This window comes from Rhinoderma darwinii, chromosome 2, assembly GCF_050947455.1.
Source record: "Rhinoderma darwinii isolate aRhiDar2 chromosome 2, aRhiDar2.hap1, whole genome shotgun sequence".
NCBI classification, from domain to species: Eukaryota; Metazoa; Chordata; class Amphibia; order Anura; family Rhinodermatidae; genus Rhinoderma; species Rhinoderma darwinii.
Window position 1 is genome coordinate 234,407,783 of NC_134688.1, and position 19,281 is coordinate 234,427,063.

Genomic DNA, 19,281 nt, shown 5'->3' on the forward strand with positions numbered 1-19,281 from the left:
CAAAACGCCATAATCGCTGTTTTTGGGCCACATTAACTCTAATAAAAGATGTAATTAAAAGTGAACAAAAACTCACATGTACCAAAAATAGTACCAATAAAAACTCGTGACACAAAAATAAGCCCTCGCACCAGTCAAACGAAAGAAAAATAAAAACGTTAGGGCTCTCATAATATTGTGACTCAAAGCACGTAATTTTCTTTGTAAAAATAGTAAAACATTAAAAAAAAATTGATAAATCTGGTATCGCCGTAATCATATTAACCCGCAGAATAAAGTTAAGTTGTAATTTTTTACTGCACGGTGAACGCCGTAATAACGAAAGCCAAAAAAAACTGACGAATCACAGTTTTTCCAACTTTACCACCACAAAGATTCTTTTTCCATCTCCCATTACATTATATAGTGCAATACAATTAAAAATTCTCGTACAAAGAAAAAGCCGTCAATTTACTTGAATTTGAAAGATAATTGTTCTTTCATGGTAGAGAATGACAAACTGCTATGAATCAAGAGATAAAAAGCAAATCTACATCTCATACTATTATTCTGTACAGATTGAGAAGCAACCACTCAGTTTGAGATCTCCCCCTCCACCCTCTGTGTGAAAAAGAAGGAGAACGGTCATCAACAGCAATCAGAACCTACAATGAAGCAGATCTGAGAGCTCACTTCCCGCTCAGGAGAGATCACTACAGCTCTTCCTCGTGGTTGGTGCATTTAGACACTTTAGAGCACATTTCCGCAGTTACACACTATAGAAATGATCCCTGAAAGTACAGTCTTAACCCTTGACTTGCTAGAACGACACTCCGGGGGATAGGACCCTATGTGTAACATTAGAGAGACATCCACACAACCTGAGACATAGAGACTCCTGTAAACATTGAGACCTTGTAAATGGTTAGAGCCGTGACTGCAGTGTTAGACAGCTTTTCCCGGCCGTGTGACGACCGTTCGCAAAACGGGCGTCACACGGCCGCAGTAAAAACAATAGACCCCAAATGGGGTTATTCACACAACCGATTTTTTTGACGGCCCGGTAAATCCAGTGGTCAAAAAACTGGGACATGCCCTATTTTCGGCCATTCTCCTGGCCGTCCGGCTCCCATAGAAGTCTATGGGGCCGGGTAATACACGGCCATCACCGGAATGTGTCCCGAGTGACGGCCATGTATTCCGTCCCTCCTCCTCCTCCTCCTCCTCCCACTAAAGTAATTTTCGTGTTCAAGATAGTACCTTTAAGAAATATGTAACGGCCATAGGGGTCATAAAGTATTAATGTGCCAGGCATAAATGCTGCCTTTTTTACGATTTATGTAATTGCTGATGTATTTCTTTGCAACTGCTTTAAATAAAAAGAGTTTATACAAAAAAACTAAAGAAAATAAAGTTTTTAGTAGTGTTCAAAAAAATAAAAGTAAAAGTTTAAAAAACTTTAATAAATTTAAAAAAAACCAAAATAAATAAACAAAATTGATATCACCACGCCCGTAAAAGTCGAAACTATTACAATATAACATTATTTAACCCACACAGTGAACCCCATAAAGAAATTTCAAAACGCCATAATCGCTGTTTTTGGGCCACATTAACTCTAATAAAAGATGTAATTAAAAGTGAACAAAAACTCACATGTACCAAAAATAGTACCAATAAAAACTCGTGACACAAAAATAAGCCCTCACACCAGTCAAACGAAAGAAAAATAAAAACGTTAGGGCTCTCATAATATTGTGACTCAAAGCACGTAATTTTCTTGGTAAAAATAGTAAAACATTAAAAAAAAATTGATAAATCTGGTATCGCCGTAATCATATTAACCCGCAGAATAAAGTTAAGTTGTAATTTTTTACTGCACGGTGAACGCCGTAATAACGAAAGCCAAAAAAAACTGACGAATCACAGTTTTTCCAACTTTACCACCACAAAGATTCTTTTTCCATCTCCCATTACATTATATAGTGCAATACAATTAAAAATTCTCGTACAAAGAAAAAGCCGTCAATTTACTTGAATTTGAAAGATAATTGTTCTTTGATGGTAGAGAATGACAAACTGCTATGAATCAAGAGAAAAAAAGCAAATCTACATCTCATACTATTATTCTGTACAGATTGAGAAGCAACCACTCAGTTTGAGATCTCCCCCTCCACCCTCTCTGTGAAAAAGAAGGAGAACGGTCATCAACAGCAATCAGAACCTACAATGAAGCAGATCTGAGAGCTCACTTCCCACTCAGGAGAGATCACTACAGCTCTTCCTCGTGGTTGGTGCATTTAGACACTTTAGAGCACATTTCCGCAGTTACACACTACAGAAATGATCCCTGAAAGCACAGTCTTAACCCTTGACTTGCTAGAACGACACTCCGGGGGATAGGACCCTATGTGTAACATTAGAGAGACATCCACACAACCTGAGACATAGAGACTCCTGTAAACATTGAGACCTTGTAAATGGTTAGAGCCGTGACTGCAGTGTTAGACAGCTTTTCCCGGCCGTGTGACGACCGTTCGCAAAACGGGCGTCACACGGCCGCAGTAAAAACAATAGACCCCAAATGGGGTTATTCACACAACCGATTTTTTTGACGGCCCGGTAAATCCAGTGGTCAAAAAACTGGGACATGCCCTATTTTCGGCCATTCTCCTGGCCGTCCGGCTCCCATAGAAGTCTATGGGGCCGGGTAATACACGGCCATCACCGGAATGTGTCCCGAGTGACGGCCATGTATTCCGTCCCTCCTCCTCCTCCTCCTCCTCCTCCCACTAAAGTAATTTTCGTGTTCAAGATAGTACCTTTAAGAAATATGTAACGGCCATAGGGGTCATAAAGTATTAATGTGCCAGGCATAAATGCTGCCTTTTTTACGATTTATGTAATTGCTGATGTATTTCTTTGCAACTGCTTTAAATAAAACGAGTTTATACAAAAAAACTAAAGAAAATAAAGTTTTTAGTAGTGTTCAAAAAAATAAAAGTAAAAGTTTAAAAAACTTTAATAAATTTAAAAAAAAACAAAATAAATAAACAAAATTGATATCACCACGCCCGTAAAAGTCGAAACTATTACAATATAACATTATTTAACCCACACAGTGAACCCCATAAAGAAATTTCAAAACGCCATAATCGCTGTTTTTGGGCCACATTAACTCTAATAAAAGATGTAATTAAAAGTGAACAAAAACTCACATGTACCAAAAATAGTACCAATAAAAACTCGTGACACAAAAATAAGCCCTCGCACCAGTCAAACGAAAGAAAAATAAAAACGTTAGGGCTCTCATAATATTGTGACTCAAAGCACGTAATTTTCTTTGTAAAAATAGTAAAACATTAAAAAAAAATTGATAAATCTGGTATCGCCGTAATCATATTAACCCGCAGAATAAAGTTAAGTTGTAATTTTTTACTGCACGGTGAACGCCGTAATAACGAAAGCCAAAAAAAACTGACGAATCACAGTTTTTCCAACTTTACCACCACAAAGATTCTTTTTCCATCTCCCATTACATTATATAGTGCAATACAATTAAAAATTCTCGTACAAAGAAAAAGCCGTCAATTTACTTGAATTTGAAAGATAATTGTTCTTTGATGGTAGAGAATGACAAACTGCTATGAATCAAGAGAAAAAAAGCAAATCTACATCTCGTACTATTATTCTGTACAGATTGAGAAGCAACCACTCAGTTTGAGATCTCCCCCTCCACCCTCTCTGTGAAAAAGAAGGAGAACGGTCATCAACAGCAATCAGAACCTACAATGAAGCAGATCTGAGAGCTCACTTCCCGCTCAGGAGAGATCACTACAGCTCTTCCTCGTGGTTGGTGCATTTAGACACTTTAGAGCACATTTCCGCAGTTACACACTATAGAAATGATCCCTGAAAGTACAGTCTTAACCCTTGACTTGCTAGAACGACACTCCGGGGGATAGGACCCTATGTGTAACATTAGAGAGACATCCACACAACCTGAGACATAGAGACTCCTGTAAACATTGAGACCTTGTAAATGGTTAGAGCCGTGACTGCAGTGTTAGACAGCTTTTCCCGGCCGTGTGACGACCGTTCGCAAAACGGGCGTCACACGGCCGCAGTAAAAACAATAGACCCCAAATGGGGTTATTCACACAACCGATTTTTTTTGACGGCCCGGTAAATCCAGTGGTCAAAAAACTGGGACATGCCCTATTTTCGGCCATTCTCCTGGCCGTCCGGCTCCCATAGAAGTCTATGGGGCCGGGTAATACACGGCCATCACCGGAATGTGTCCCGAGTGACGGCCATGTATTCCGTCCCTCCTCCTCCTCCTCCTCCCACTAAAGTAATTTTCGTGTTCAAGATAGTACCTTTAAGAAATATGTAACGGCCATAGGGGTCATAAAGTATTAATGTGCCAGGCATAAATGCTGCCTTTTTTACGATTTATGTAATTGCTGATGTATTTCTTTGCAACTGCTTTAAATAAAAAGAGTTTATACAAAAAAACTAAAGAAAATAAAGTTTTTAGTAGTGTTCAAAAAAATAAAAGTAAAAGTTTAAAAAACTTTAATAAATTTTAAATAAACCAAAATAAATAAACAAAATTGATATCACCACGCCCGTAAAAGTCGAAACTATTACAATATAACATTATTTAACCCACACAGTGAACCCCATAAAGAAATTTCAAAACGCCATAATCGCTGTTTTTGGGCCACATTAACTCTAATAAAAGATGTAATTAAAAGTGAACAAAAACTCACATGTACCAAAAATAGTACCAATAAAAACTCGTGACACAAAAATAAGCCCTCGCACCAGTCAAACGAAAGAAAAATAAAAACGTTAGGGCTCTCATAATATTGTGACTCAAAGCACGTAATTTTCTTTGTAAAAATAGTAAAACATTAAAAAAAAATTTATAAATCTGGTATCGCCGTAATCATATTAACCCGCAGAATAAAGTTAAGTTGTAATTTTTTACTGCACGGTGAACGCCGTAATAACGAAAGCCAAAAAAAACTGACGAATCACAGTTTTTCCAACTTTACCACCACAAAGATTCTTTTTCCATCTCCCATTACATTATATAGTGCAATACAATTAAAAATTCTCATACAAAGAAAAAGCCGTCAATTTACTTGAATTTGAAAGATAATTGTTCTTTGATGGTAGAGAATGACAAACTGCTATGAATCAAGAGATTAAAAGCAAATCTACATCTCATACTATTATTCTGTACAGATTGAGAAGCAACCACTCAGTTTGAGATCTCCCCCTCCACCCTCTCTGTGAAAAAGAAGGAGAACGGTCATCAACAGCAATCAGAACCTACATTGAAGCAGATCTGAGAGCTCACTTCCCGCTCAGGAGAGATCACTACAGCTCTTCCTCGTGGTTGGTGCATTTAGACACTTTAGAGCACATTTCCGCAGTTACACACTATAGAAATGATCCCTGAAAGTACAGTCTTAACCCTTGACTTGCTAGAACGACACTCCGGGGGATAGGACCCTATGTGTAACATTAGAGAGACATCCACACAACCTGAGACATAGAGACTCCTGTAAACATTGAGACCTTGTAAATGGTTAGAGCCGTGACTGCAGTGTTAGACAGCTTTTCCCGGCCGTGTGACGACCGTTCGCAAAACGGGCGTCACACGGCCGCAGTAAAAACAATAGACCCCAAATGGGGTTATTCACACAACCGATTTTTTTGACGGCCCGGTAAATCCAGTGGTCAAAAAACTGGGACATGCCCTATTTTCGGCCATTCTCCTGGCCGTCCGGCTCCCATAGAAGTCTATGGGGCCGGGTAATACACGGCCATCACCGGAATGTGTCCCGAGTGACGGCCATGTATTCCGTCCCTCCTCCTCCTCCTCCTCCTCCTCCCACTAAAGTAATTTTCGTGTTCAAGATAGTACCTTTAAGAAATATGTAACGGCCATAGGGGTCATAAAGTATTAATGTGCCAGGCATAAATGCTGCCTTTTTTACGATTTATGTAATTGCTGATGTATTTCTTTGCAACTGCTTTAAATAAAAAGAGTTTATACAAAAAAACTAAAGAAAATAAAGTTTTTAGTAGTGTTCAAAAAAATAAAAGTAAAAGTTTAAAAAACTTTAATAAATTTTAAAAAAACCAAAATAAATAAACAAAATTTATATCACCACGCCCGTAAAAGTCGAAACTATTACAATATAACATTATTTAACCCACACAGTGAACCCCATAAAGAAATTTCAAAACGCCATAATCGCTGTTTTTGGGCCACATTAACTCTAATAAAAGATGTAATTAAAAGTGAACAAAAACTCACATGTACCAAAAATAGTACCAATAAAAACTCGTGACACAAAAATAAGCCCTCGCACCAGTCAAACGAAAGAAAAATAAAAACGTTAGGGCTCTCATAATATTGTGACTCAAAGCACGTAATTTTCTTTGTAAAAATAGTAAAACATTAAAAAAAAATTGATAAATCTGGTATCGCCGTAATCATATTAACCCGCAGAATAAAGTTAAGTTGTAATTTTTTACTGCACGGTGAACGCCGTAATAACGAAAGCCAAAAAAAACTGACGAATCACAGTTTTTCCAACTTTACCACCACAAAGATTCTTTTTCCATCTCCCATTACATTATATAGTGCAATACAATTAAAAATTCTCGTACAAAGAAAAAGCCGTCAATTTACTTGAATTTGAAAGATAATTGTTCTTTGATGGTAGAGAATGACAAACTGCTATGAATAAAGAGATAAAAAGCAAATCTACATCTCATACTATTATTCTGTACAGATTGAGAAGCAACCACTCAGTTTGAGATCTCCCCCTCCACCCTCTCTGTGAAAAAGAAGGAGAACGGTCATCAACAGCAATCAGAACCTACAATGAAGCAGATCTGAGAGCTCACTTCCCGCTCAGGAGAGATCACTACAGCTCTTCCTCGTGGTTGGTGCATTTAGACACTTTAGAGCACATTTCCGCAGTTACACACTATAGAAATGATCCCTGAAAGTACAGTCTTAACCCTTGACTTGCTAGAACGACACTCCGGGGGATAGGACCCTATGTGTAACATTAGAGAGACATCCACACAACCTGAGACATAGAGACTCCTGTAAACATTGAGACCTTGTAAATGGTTAGAGCCGTGACTGCAGTGTTAGACAGCTTTTCCCGGCCATGTGACGACCGTTCGCAAAACGGGCGTCACACGGCCGCAGTAAAAACAATAGACCCCAAATGGGGTTATTCACACAACCGATTTTTTTGACGGCCCGGTAAATCCAGTGGTCAAAAAACTGGGACATGCCCTATTTTCGGCCATTCTCCTGGCCGTCCGGCTCCCATAGAAGTCTATGGGGCCGGGTAATACACGGCCATCACCGGAATGTGTCCCGAGTGACGGCCATGTATTCCGTCCCTCCTCCTCCTCCTCCTCCTCCTCCCACTAAAGTAATTTTCGTGTTCAAGATAGTACCTTTAAGAAATATGTAACGGCCATAGGGGTCATAAAGTATTAATGTGCCAGGCATAAATGCTGCCTTTTTTACGATTTATGTAATTGCTGATGTATTTCTTTGCAACTGCTTTAAATAAAAAGAGTTTATACAAAAAAACTAAAGAAAATAAAGTTTTTAGTAGTGTTCAAAAAAATAAAAGTAAAAGTTTAAAAAACTTTAATACATTTTTAAAAAACTAAAATAAATAAACAAAATTGATATCACCACGCCCGTAAAAGTCGAAACTATTACAATATAACATTATTTAACCCACACAGTGAACCCCATAAAGAAATTTCAAAACGCCATAATCGCTGTTTTTGGGCCACATTAACTCTAATAAAAGATGTCATTAAAAGTGATCAAAAACTCACATGTACCAAAAATAGTACCAATAAAAACTCGTGACACAAAAATAAGCCCTCGCACCAGTCAAACGAAAGAAAAATAAAAACGTTTGGGCTCTCATAATATTGTGACTCAAAGCACGTTTTTTTCTTTGTAAAAATAGTAAAACATAAAAAAAAAATTGATAAATCTGGTATCGCCGTAATCATATTAACCCGCAGAATAAAGTTAAGTTGTAATTTTTTACTGCACGGTGAACGCCGTAATAACAAAAGCCAAACAAAACTGAAGAATCACAGTTTTTCCAACTTTACCACCACAAAGATTCTTTTTCCATCTCCTCCTCCTCCTCCTCCTTTACTTTTGTGAAAGGAGGAGGAGGAGGAGGAGGAGGTATTACAAGTGAATTTTGGCAACAAAAAATGAAATTTGTGAATTTCACCTCTACTTTGCTTTAATTTCTGTGAAACGCCTAAAGGGTTAAAACAGTTTCTGAATGCTGTTTTTAATGCTTTGAGGGGTGCAGTTTTCAAAATGGGGTGATTTATGGGGACTTTCTAATATATAAGGCCCTCAAAGCCACTTCAGAACTGAAATGGTCCATGTAAAAATCGCCTTTTGAAATTTTCTTAGAACTTTAGCAGCGATTTCTCATATTTTTAAGTCTTGTAACGTCCTAGAAAAATAAAAGAATGTTCAAAAAACGATGCAAACATAAAGTAGACATATGGGAAATGTAAAGTAGTAACTATTTTGTATGGTATTACTATCTGTTTTACAAGTAGATACAATTAAATTTAGAAAAATGCACATTTTTGCAAATTTTCTCCAAATCTTGGTGTTTTTTACAAATAAATATTGAATTTATCGACCAAATTTTTCACTAACATAAAGTACAATATGTCACGAGAAAACAATCTCAGAATCACTTGGATAGGTAAAAGCATTCCAGAGTTATTACCACATAAAGTGACACATGTCAGAGATGAAAAATCGTCTTCGTCCTGAAGGCCAAAACAGGCTCAGTCCTGAAGGGGTTAATAAAAATTACGGTATAAAAATAAATAAAACCATTTTTTTCCATAAAAAGTGGTTTTATTTAGTAAAAGTGTAAAAAATAAATAAAAGTACACATATATGGTATTGCCACGACCGTAATGACTCAATTAATAAAGTTAATGTCATTTAAACCGCAATGTGAACACCATAAAAAAAACTGCAAAAAAACAATGGCGAAATTGCAATTTTTTTTCATTGACCCCCAAAAAAGTCATAATAAAAATGAATCAATTAGTCCCATACACCCCAAAACAGTACCAATCAAAACTACGTTAAAGGAAAACAGCTCCTGATTTTCAGATGTTTTTTTTTATAGCAAACTCGCGTTTTTTGCTGCGTTTTATACAGCTGTATCTGGAGCTGTTTTTCTACAGACTCAATAAAAAACGGCTCAAGAAGTGACATGCACTTCTTTTTCGCGGGCGGTTTTTTCTAAAATGTCCACGTAAAAAAACACCCTGTCGGAACAAAACGCCGTATTTCCCATTGAAATCAATGGGCAGATGTTTGGAGGCGTTCTGCTTCCGATTTTTAGATCAGTTTTTCGGCCGTTGAATAATCCGTGTGAACATACCCTTACTTTTATAAAAGCTTGGCTCCTATTCTGTGTTAAGGCTCTTTTACACCGGCCGACACTTAGCCAGTGCAGTGAGCGCCGATCAACGAAACATCGTTGGGTCTTTTTTTTTTTTATTGAAAATAGCTTTATTAGCAATCAGTCGTCAAAATACAAGCATACAGTATACTGCGACCAGTGTAAGCTGGATCACAGCACAATAAATATCACACATTCTAAGTAACACAGAAGCACAACATACAGAAAGGCACAAATCCTACACTATACATTACACTCTGCACTACATCAACATTCTGATAAAGCATCGCCGTTAGGCCTCATTTACACGAGCGTGTGCGTTTTGCGCGCGCAAAAAACGCTGCGTTTTGCGCGCGCAAAAGGCACTTGGCAGCTCCGTGTGTCATCCGTGTATGATGCGCGGCTGCGTGATTTTCGCGCAGCCGCCATCATAGACATGAGACTAGTCGACGCCCGTCACTGTCCAAGGTGCTGAAAGAGCTAACTGATCTGCAGTAACTCTTTCAGCACCCTCGACAGTGAATGCCGAACACAATATACACCAACCTGTGAATAAAAAAAGACTTTCATACTTACCAAGAACTTCCTGCTTCCCCCAGTCCGGGCTCCCGGCCGTTGCCTTGGTGACGCGTCCCTCTCTTGTCATCCGGCCCCACCTCCCAGGATGACGCCGCAGTCCATGAGACCGCTGCAGCCTGTGATTGGCTGCAGCCTGTGCTTGGCCTGTGATTGGCTGCAGCTGTCATTTGGACTGAACTGTCATCCCGGGAGGTCGGACCGGAGTTATCGGTAAGTCAGAACGTCTTTTTTTTTTTTACAGGTTCATGGATTTTCGGAGCGGAAGTCACTGTCCATGGTGCTGAACCAGTTTAACGCTTTCAGCACCGTGGACAGTGACTGTCTCCTGACGTCGCGTACCCGAACATTTTTTACCGGTTTCGGTCAAAACGAGTTTGGCCGAACCCGGTGAAGTTCGGTGCGCTCATCTCGAATTTGACACTCCGTTTGGATGTTTGTAAACAGAAAAGCACGTGGTGCTTTTCTGTTTACATTCAGGAGTTTGACAGCTCTTGCGCGAATCACGCAGTTCGCACGGAAGTGCTTCCGTGCGGCATGCGTGGTTTTCACACACCCATTGACTTCAATGGGTGCGTGAGTGCGCGAAAAACGCACGATTATAGAACATGTCGTGAGTTTTTTTCTGCGCACACGCGCTGAGCGCAATTCACGCATCGTGTAAACTGCCCCATTGACTAATATAGGTGCGTACGACATGCGTGCAAAGCACGCGCGTCGCACGCGCGTATATTACGTTCGTGTAAATGAGGCCTTACAATTAGTGCAGGAGTGAAATCTAACTTTTTATCTCCTCTCACCATGAATGTTTGGTGAGGAGATAAAAAACACTTGTTAGGCCCCCGATCGTGCCCCCCCTCCCCCCTCTCCCCAACCGCCGGGAAAATTTTTAAAAAAATGGCGCACGCATGCGCTGTCAGTGAAAGGCAGCTATTCTGCCTGTACATAGAAACTGATCAGGGACCGTTATAATTGGTCCCTGATCAGATGGTCACTGTGATATACCTATCACAGTGACCATAGTCCCATATTTTCAAAATACAGCACAAGATTTGTGCTCTTTCCCTCCCTCCTCTCACTGTAGTTGATCTGTGAGAGGAGAGAGAGAAATACTATAGAAATCTTGTGCTGTATTATACTGTAAAATACACCACATACTTACTCGCTAGTGTTCCGATATTATCCGAATATTGTCCGTAATTACCCCAGATTACCCGTAATCACCCCAGATTACCCGTAATTACCCCAGATTACCCGTAATTACCCCAGATTACCTGTAATTACCCCAGATTACCAGTAATCACCCCAGATTACACGTAATCATCCCCGTTTTTTTGTTTGTCTTCTAAAAAAAAACAATTATTAGTGTGGTGAACATGAACCGCAGAAGCCGCAGAATGTTCTCTGCAGAGCAGGCATACGCCATGCTGTGCTCTAGCGGTTCCGGCAGTGATACGGACACTGCGTCAGAAGCAGAACTTGGCTCAGAAAGTGACACAAGTTCTGCTTCTGCCACTGGACCCCCCAGCCCTATGGTGGTGGACGCAGCGGTCAGCGGTGAAGCGTCAGGAGACGGGCCTAGTACTGCAGTCCCTTCCGCAATTTGGGATCCTGCAATTGCTTTCTCCCCCCAAGTTTTGCCATTTACAGCGACTCCAGGCATTAACGCAGATGTCTCAAATTTTAGTCCCTATAATTTTTTTCATTTGTTTATAGGCGATCAGGTCCTGGAACTAATCATCCAGCAGACGAATTTATACGCCAGGCAATTTGGCACCCAAAATCCCAGGTCTTGCTATGCCAGAGGATGGATCCCCACAACAGTTTCTTAAATAAAAAATTTTTGGGGAATTACCCTAAACATGGGCATAGTAAAAAAAAAACTCTATCCGCTCCTATTGGGCTACCAGCGCTATCCATAGCACGCCTGTATTTGCAGCCGTTATGGCCCGAACGCGCTATGAGACTCTAATGTGTTTCATGCATTTTTCTGACAATACACAAATCCCCCCAAGAAGTGACCCAGCCTATGATCGCCTCAACAAACTGAGACCCCTAATCTCCCTCCTAAGTGACTCATTTTTCAATTTATACACCCCAGGCCAAAAACTAGCGGTAGATGAGTCCCTTATGTCCTTCAAGGGCCGTCTATCGTTTCGACAATACATCCCCTCCAAAAGAGCCCGATACGGAGTGAAACTCTATAAGGTGTGCGAGAGCACAACGGGCTACACCTGTGGCTTTTTCATTTATGAGGGACCGCCACCTTAATCCCCCAGGATGCCCAGAGGATATTGGCATTAGTGGGAAAATTGTCTGGGAACTCATGGTGCCATTCCTACAAAAAGGGTACCATGTGTACACCGACAATTACTACACCACTGTCCCCCTGTATAAGTCCCTCCATGCTGCGAATACAGGGGCCTGTGGGACGGTACGAAAAAATAGAGCCGGCTTCCCTCAACGACTGGTGTCCAGGCGACTAGTAAGGGGTGCGTCACTCTCATTTGCAAGTGACCAGTTGCTCGCTGTCAAATGGAGTGACAAAAAGGACGTGTACATGCTCTCCACCGTGCACGAGGACACCACAGTGGCAGTAAGAGAGAGGGGCGCTACCTCTGATAAGAGGAAACCGGTCTGCGTGGTGGACTATAACAAGTTCATGGGGGGAGTCGATCTATCTGACCAGGTCCTACAACCTTACCTGGTCAAGCGCAAAACTAGGGCCTGATATAAAAAGGTAGCGATCTACCTTATCCAAATGGCCACTTACAACAGCTATGTGCTGTACAAGACCCAGGGAACGCTCAGTTTCCTCCAGTATCAGGAGAAAATTATAGAGCACCTCCTGTTTGACTCCCACGCACCTAGAGACTCCTTCGAGTCAGAGGATGTCAAAAGGCTCACTGAGCGCCACTTCCTTCACCCCGTCCCTGCGAACCAAAGATACCCCCAAAAGAGATGCCGGGTGTGCAGTAAACACGGAAGGAGGAGCGATTCCCGGTTTTACTGCCCCATGTGCCCTTCAAATCCAGGCCTGTGCAACTACCCCTGTTTTGAGACCTACCACACTGTTTCTAATTATTAATTTTATCTATAATTTAGGGAAAACCAAAAAGGGTGGGGAGGGGGGATTCTTTTTAGGGAGTCAATTTCATTTATGCATATTTTTTGTTTCGTTTCTGGGCTTTCCAAGGGAGGGAGGGATTCTCATGGGGAGGTAGTAAAGTATTTATTTCAGACTGTAAAACTAAATTTCCCCTTTATGATTTTTTTTATACAGTTCTTGGAGAATTAAATCCTGGACTTGATCACTCACAAATGAATACTGTTTATTGTGCAGGAGCCCACATCTGTCTATTCAGAACATGGACCCCACAAGTGTTCTTGAAATAAAAAATAAATGTGGGCATTGCATTTATTAGTAGATAAATCCAACACCTGCGGCCCGTGCCGCCCCTGAATTAGTGGAAGTCGTGCATTTTAGCAATGGCTACAAGAATAAATTGTGGATGTATTTCCTTTTTCTTATGACTATGTCCTGCCACATACGGCTGTTACATTCCTAATTCTGTACCGTGATACGGGCATGATATTTTTTTTTTGGAGGATCTCTAATAATTGAGCTGTTCCTTATCAATACACCATGGGCTTTGTTACGGTTCTTATGGAAATACTGACATCATTTTGGGGATTAGTGATCCTTTACTGTTCCTATAGACGGTTTTGGACATTGCCCCTCTATATATTCTGTAGGTGATTGGTTGTTTTGTGCACATAGCGGTTCCTACCTTCCCGGGCAGGGGCCTGTTATGGTGTACCGCGTCACTTGGCACGTTCGTCCCTCATATAAGGATTGATGGAGCTAAAGAGACGTTGTACAACCAGTCACTGAAAAAAAAAAACCTTGTCTTGACAGCCCTGCAGGTGTTCTTCTATCTAGTGAACAGACTCGAGTTTGCAACATAGTTGGATACATTTTCCTCCATTTGTTTGAAGATATTGCCCGTCACTCCAGTACAGTTTCTTTTTTCCTCTCTGACTGATTTTATATTAGGACAGAATTCTGTCCACAATGACATCATAATGGCACCAACTGCTTCTTCAGCAAGACATAGTCATAAGTACAGGCAAATACGTCTATAGCGACATGTATCCGTTATGAATACACGGCTTCACTTCTCTTCTGTATGCCGCACAAATTTATTAATGTGGCATATTTCTAACAAAATAACCTTCTACCACGTCTCCTCTATTTCATGTGGAAACGTAATAAAAGTTTGAAGAAACCATTATATACCCATAGTGTCTGAAATGATACCCATTATTTCCTCCTTTAAAAAATTTTTGGTCCGCATGCCCACTACACCACTAGATGAATACCTTTAGGGGTTTAGTTTTTAAAATGGGGTCATTTCTGCGTGTTTTTTTTTTTTGTTCAGGTAGCTCAATGCCTCTAAATGCATGATATGGGGCCGAGAATTTATTCAATTGTGCCCTGAAAGCCAAATGGTACTCCCTTTCTTTTTGGCCCAGCCACACGTCTAATAAGCAGATTGGGGCAACAATGAGAGTATTTTTGAAAACAGGAGAAACCGGGTGATTGATTTTGTTTTTTTTTCCCTCATTTTCATGTTCGCTTTACAAAGAAATCGGTCTTCAAAGTGATACTTTTATGAAAAAAGTGAAGTTTAATTTTTTTTCACCTGCTATGCATTAAATTTAGCAAAAAACTGTGGGGTCAAAATACTTACTATACCCCTAGATAAATACCTTAAGGGGTCTAGTTTTCTAAATGGGGTCGTTTATGGGGAGTTTCTATCGTTCTGGTAGTTCAAAACCTCTCCAAATATACAGTGGGGCCTAAAACATTTTCAAGCAAAATAGGAGTCCTGAAAGCCTCCGGGTGCTCCCTTCCTTTCAAGCCCTGCTGTGTGTCCAGGCAATGCATTAGAGTCACAATGGGGGCTTTTTTGAAAACAGGAGAAACAGGGTGATAGATTTTGGGGTGTGTTTCTTCATTCTTATGGTCGCTTTACACAGAAATCGGTATTTAAAGTGATACTTTTACGGAAAAAGTGATTTTTTATTTTTTTTCACCTGCTATGCATTAAATTTAGCAAAAAACTGTGGTGTCAAAATACTCAGTACACCCCTAGATAAATACCTTAGGGGGTCTAGTTTTCTAAATGGGGTCGTTTATGGGGAGTTTCTATCGTTCTGGTAGTTCAAAACCTCTCCAAATATACAGTGGGGCCTAAAACATTTTCAAGCAAAATATGAGATCTGAAAGTCTCCGGGTGTTCCCTTCCTTTGGGGCCCTGCCGTGTGTCCAGGCAATGCATTAGGGTCACAATGTGGGCATTTTTGAAAACAGGAGAAACAGGGTGATAGATTTTGGGGTGTGTTTCTTCATTCTCATGGTCGCTTTACAAAGAAATCGGTCTTCAAAGTGATACTTTTATGAAAAAAGTGAGATTATATTTTTTTACGCCTGCTTTGCATGAATTCTTACAAAAAAACTGTGGGGTCAAAATACTTACAACACCCCTTAATAAATACCTTAAGGGGTGTAGTTTGCAAAATGGGGTCACTTGTGGGGGTTTCCACCATTCTGACACCTATGAGCCTCTGAAAACCTGGCTTGGTGCAGGAAAACCAAATGTACTTCAAAATGTATACAATTATTACTAAACTTGTAAGTCTTCTAAATTGCTAAAAAAAAAAAGTGCTTTTTTTCAAAAGTGCTGCCAAAATAGAGTAAAGAGATGGAAATATATATTTAATTAAAAAAATTGTACTGTATGTATGTACATATGTGACATATTGCCGTTAAAAATAGGGAAAAATGATAATTTTTACAAAATTTCTTCAATTTTTCTATTTTTTAATTAATTTCCCCAAATCGTATCAGTCTACTTTTACCACTAAAATAAAGTACATGTGACGAAAAAACAATGTCAGAATTACTTGGATATTCAAAACTTTCGCGGAGTTATTCTCTGATAAAGTCACACATACCAGATTTAACAAATCTGGCTTGGTCATTAAGGCCCAAACAGGCCCAGTCATTAAGGGGTTAATCCTCTTCTTCATCGACGTCCAAACTGTCCATGATGGAATAGTCTCTGAGCAGGCTGCGGACCAGTCTGCGGCAGTCCTGGACGGACATCCTCTCCCAGTTCATAACCAGGCGAGTCCTGGAAAGCCACCAAGTGTCCTTAACACAGTTCATAAGGCGCCAGCCTTCCTGTATATCTCCAAAGCTATGGATCCCAGGGAAAAGTTCATAGAGCACCGAAGTGTGCTCCAGGCTGTTCCTGGGAACAGAGTCTCTGAGATCATATTCCAGGGTGTCCAACAGGGCTTGTTCAAACGGGCACTGCCAGAAGAGGTGCAAAGGTGTTTCCTCAGTGAATGGGCACCTGGGGCAGTACCTGGTGTTGCATAGTCCACGGGCGTGCATGAAGGTTCTCAGGGTTAGTCCTCCCTGAATGGCCATCCATGCCAGATCTTTGTGCCTATTGGTTAACCTGCTAGAAGCCATGTTCTTCCAAACAGTCTCGGCTGTGGAAGCAGGGAGCCCTGGAATAGACTCCGCTATGTCCTTTGCTCGGATGAGCTTGTGGATAGTCTTTGGCTTCCACAAGTCGGGTTTGAGTCCCTCCAGCTGGTGTTCCCTCACAAACTTGAAAAGGTTCTGGCAGTGCCAGGGAATGTCTCAGCTGTAAGGGTAGGAGCTGTCTTACATGTCCCACCCCAGCTTCCTCCAGAGAGGTAGGAGAAAGAAGCGAAACATGGATCTGCCCTCCGAGACATCATCAGTGTTTTTAAGAGTTCTGCGGATGCTGTCAAACACAAAAGATCAACAATAGCAAGAAGTGGTCTGACACATGATCCAAATAAAATCAATACTGTTTTATTGTATCAGATTTAACCGCTTCCTGATCGCCCACAGTAAATTCACGTCGGCATTTGCTGGGCTCTGTGCAGCGCCGACGTGAATTCACAGTGGGTGTTAAAAGAACGATACGGGTGTCCCAGAGTAGTGCTGACACCCGGATCGCGCTGTTAACCCCTGCCTCTGGTCCCGGAGACATGACCGGGACCTAATTGGTTCAGGTCCCGGTCATGTGATCGCAGGGAAAGCTTGTTGAAGCAACGAACTGGAAAGTTTGTTGCTACAAAAACTTTCCTGGGGACCGATTGCGGGTGCTGCAGTCGGTTATATGGCAAAACCGGAGGCCATACAACGGCCCCCGAGTCTGCCATGCACAGCAGCCTATGAGAACCAGCCGGAGGCCGGTCCTTATAAGCTTCCTGTCAGTGTGACTCTCAGCGTCACACTGACAGTTTATAATACGTTACACTACCTAGGTAGTGTAATGTATTATAGCAGCGATCAGTGCTGCCAGTCTTCAAGTAAAACAAGTAAAAAATAAAGTAATAAAAATGTTTTATAAAAGTGTAAAAACAAGTTATAAAAGTTACAAAAACAAAAAATGCTTTTTTTCCTATAATAAGTCTTTTATTATAGGAAAAAAATGAAAATGTTAAAAAAAAGTACACATATTTGGTATCACCGCGTTCGTAACGACCCAAACTATAAAACTATAATATTATTTTTCCCGCACGGTGAACAGTGCAAAAAAAATAATTAAAAAACAATGTCAGAATCACTATTTTTTTGGTCATCAACCCTCCAAAAATATAGAATAAAAAGTGATCAAAAAGTCGCATGTACCCTAAAATAGTACAAATAAAAACGACAACCCGCCCCGCAAAAAACAAGCCCTTACACCGCTTTTTGGACTGAAAAATAAAAAAGTTATGGCTCTCAGAATATGGTGACACAAAAAATAAATAATTTTATCAAAACGTGATCTTATTGCGCAAATGCCACAAAACATAAAAAAACTATATACATCTGGTATCACCGTAATCGTATCGACCCGCAGAATAAAGTAAAATGTCATTTATAGCGCACTGTGAAAAGTGTAAAAAAAAAAAGACAAAAAAACATTGGCAGAATTTGTTTTTTTGTCACTTTAAAGGCCAAAAAAATCTAATAAAAAGTGATAAAAAAAAAAATCAAATGTACCCTAAAATGGTACCAATAAAAACTACAGATTGTCCCACAACAAATAAGTCCTTGCACGGCTCCGGTGAAGAAAAAATAAAAAAAGTTCTGGCTCTCAGAATATAGCGACAGAAATTGTGCAGTGTCCAAAAGCTGATAAGATCGGGCGCCATTTATCAGTGCGACATTGGCCACATATCTGCGGATTATTATTTATTTACCGAATTATTATACCCTCTTATTATGTCCTGATGTACTCTGCCCAATTTACACATACCCCCACATCATAAACTGAAATACCAGCAAAACCACAAACAGAACAGTTACCAAGCAAACTCTGCGCTCCAAAAGCCAAATGGCGCTCCCTCCCTTCTGAGCCCCACAGCGTGCCCAAACACCAGCTTACGTCCACATATATGATATTTTATATCCGGGAGAACCCGCTCAACATTGTATGAGGTATTTGTCTACAGTGGAACAAACTGGGCACAACATATTGTGCGTTAAAATGGCATATCAGTGGAAAATTTTAATTTTCACTTTGCACAATCCGCTGCGCATTAACGCCTTTGCGCACCACGACTTAATAGCATGTCGTGGTGCGGGGGGTTATATATGGAGCGGGCTCATGCACTGCGGCTGCGCCATATTCTGCAGGTGTCTGCTGTGTATTACGCGTCTCTGCCTTTTGGCTAAGATCAAGTGTAGTACCGGCTTAAGCTGAGGTCAGTAATCATCCCTGCCGGTGGTACAGCGGCCATCGTAGGGGGATAACAGAACGCCGAGGTGAGGGCAGGGAACCACAACGGTCATCGCTCTGGTGTACGCATTTGGTTTAAAGGTACCATTTGTAGGTGACCAGGTGACCGCCGGATCGAGGTTGGGTAGTTTGAATGCCCGAGTTGCTATGTGCCCCATGGCTGGTGACCCTGGGGTGCCCTAACTCACTGGGCGTGGGATCCCACTGAGTGAAGGCACATTTGCACGCACTCTTCTTTCACACTTCTAAGCACACACCTTTATTCTCCCGGCCTTCCGGATGGGAGATGAAGAATTTTTATACCTGGCGGATGTCCAGGCTGTATCACAGCGCACATCCACTTATTTAATTTTGTTTTT

At 40.7% G+C, this 19,281-nt stretch overlaps 1 protein-coding gene and 5 non-coding genes across 11 annotated transcripts in view; all 6 read right to left on the minus strand.

The window, feature by feature from the left end:
• Nucleotides 1–19,281, minus strand: part of TEX14 (testis expressed 14, intercellular bridge forming factor) — a 532,366-nt gene that overhangs the window by 393,164 nt on the left and 119,921 nt on the right. The gene's annotated exons all lie outside the window — the stretch shown is intronic.
• LOC142747694 (small nucleolar RNA U3) lies at nt 569–786 on the minus strand. The gene has a single exon (XR_012881958.1). It is a non-coding gene; the product is annotated as a small nucleolar RNA U3 (small nucleolar RNA).
• Nucleotides 2,128–2,345, minus strand: LOC142747752 (small nucleolar RNA U3). Its single transcript, XR_012882008.1, has one exon. It is a non-coding gene; the product is annotated as a small nucleolar RNA U3 (small nucleolar RNA).
• Nucleotides 3,690–3,907, minus strand: LOC142747656 (small nucleolar RNA U3). The gene has a single exon (XR_012881926.1). It is a non-coding gene; the product is annotated as a small nucleolar RNA U3 (small nucleolar RNA).
• LOC142747669 (small nucleolar RNA U3) lies at nt 5,247–5,464 on the minus strand. The gene has a single exon (XR_012881937.1). It is a non-coding gene; the product is annotated as a small nucleolar RNA U3 (small nucleolar RNA).
• LOC142747657 (small nucleolar RNA U3) lies at nt 6,809–7,026 on the minus strand. The gene has a single exon (XR_012881927.1). It is a non-coding gene; the product is annotated as a small nucleolar RNA U3 (small nucleolar RNA).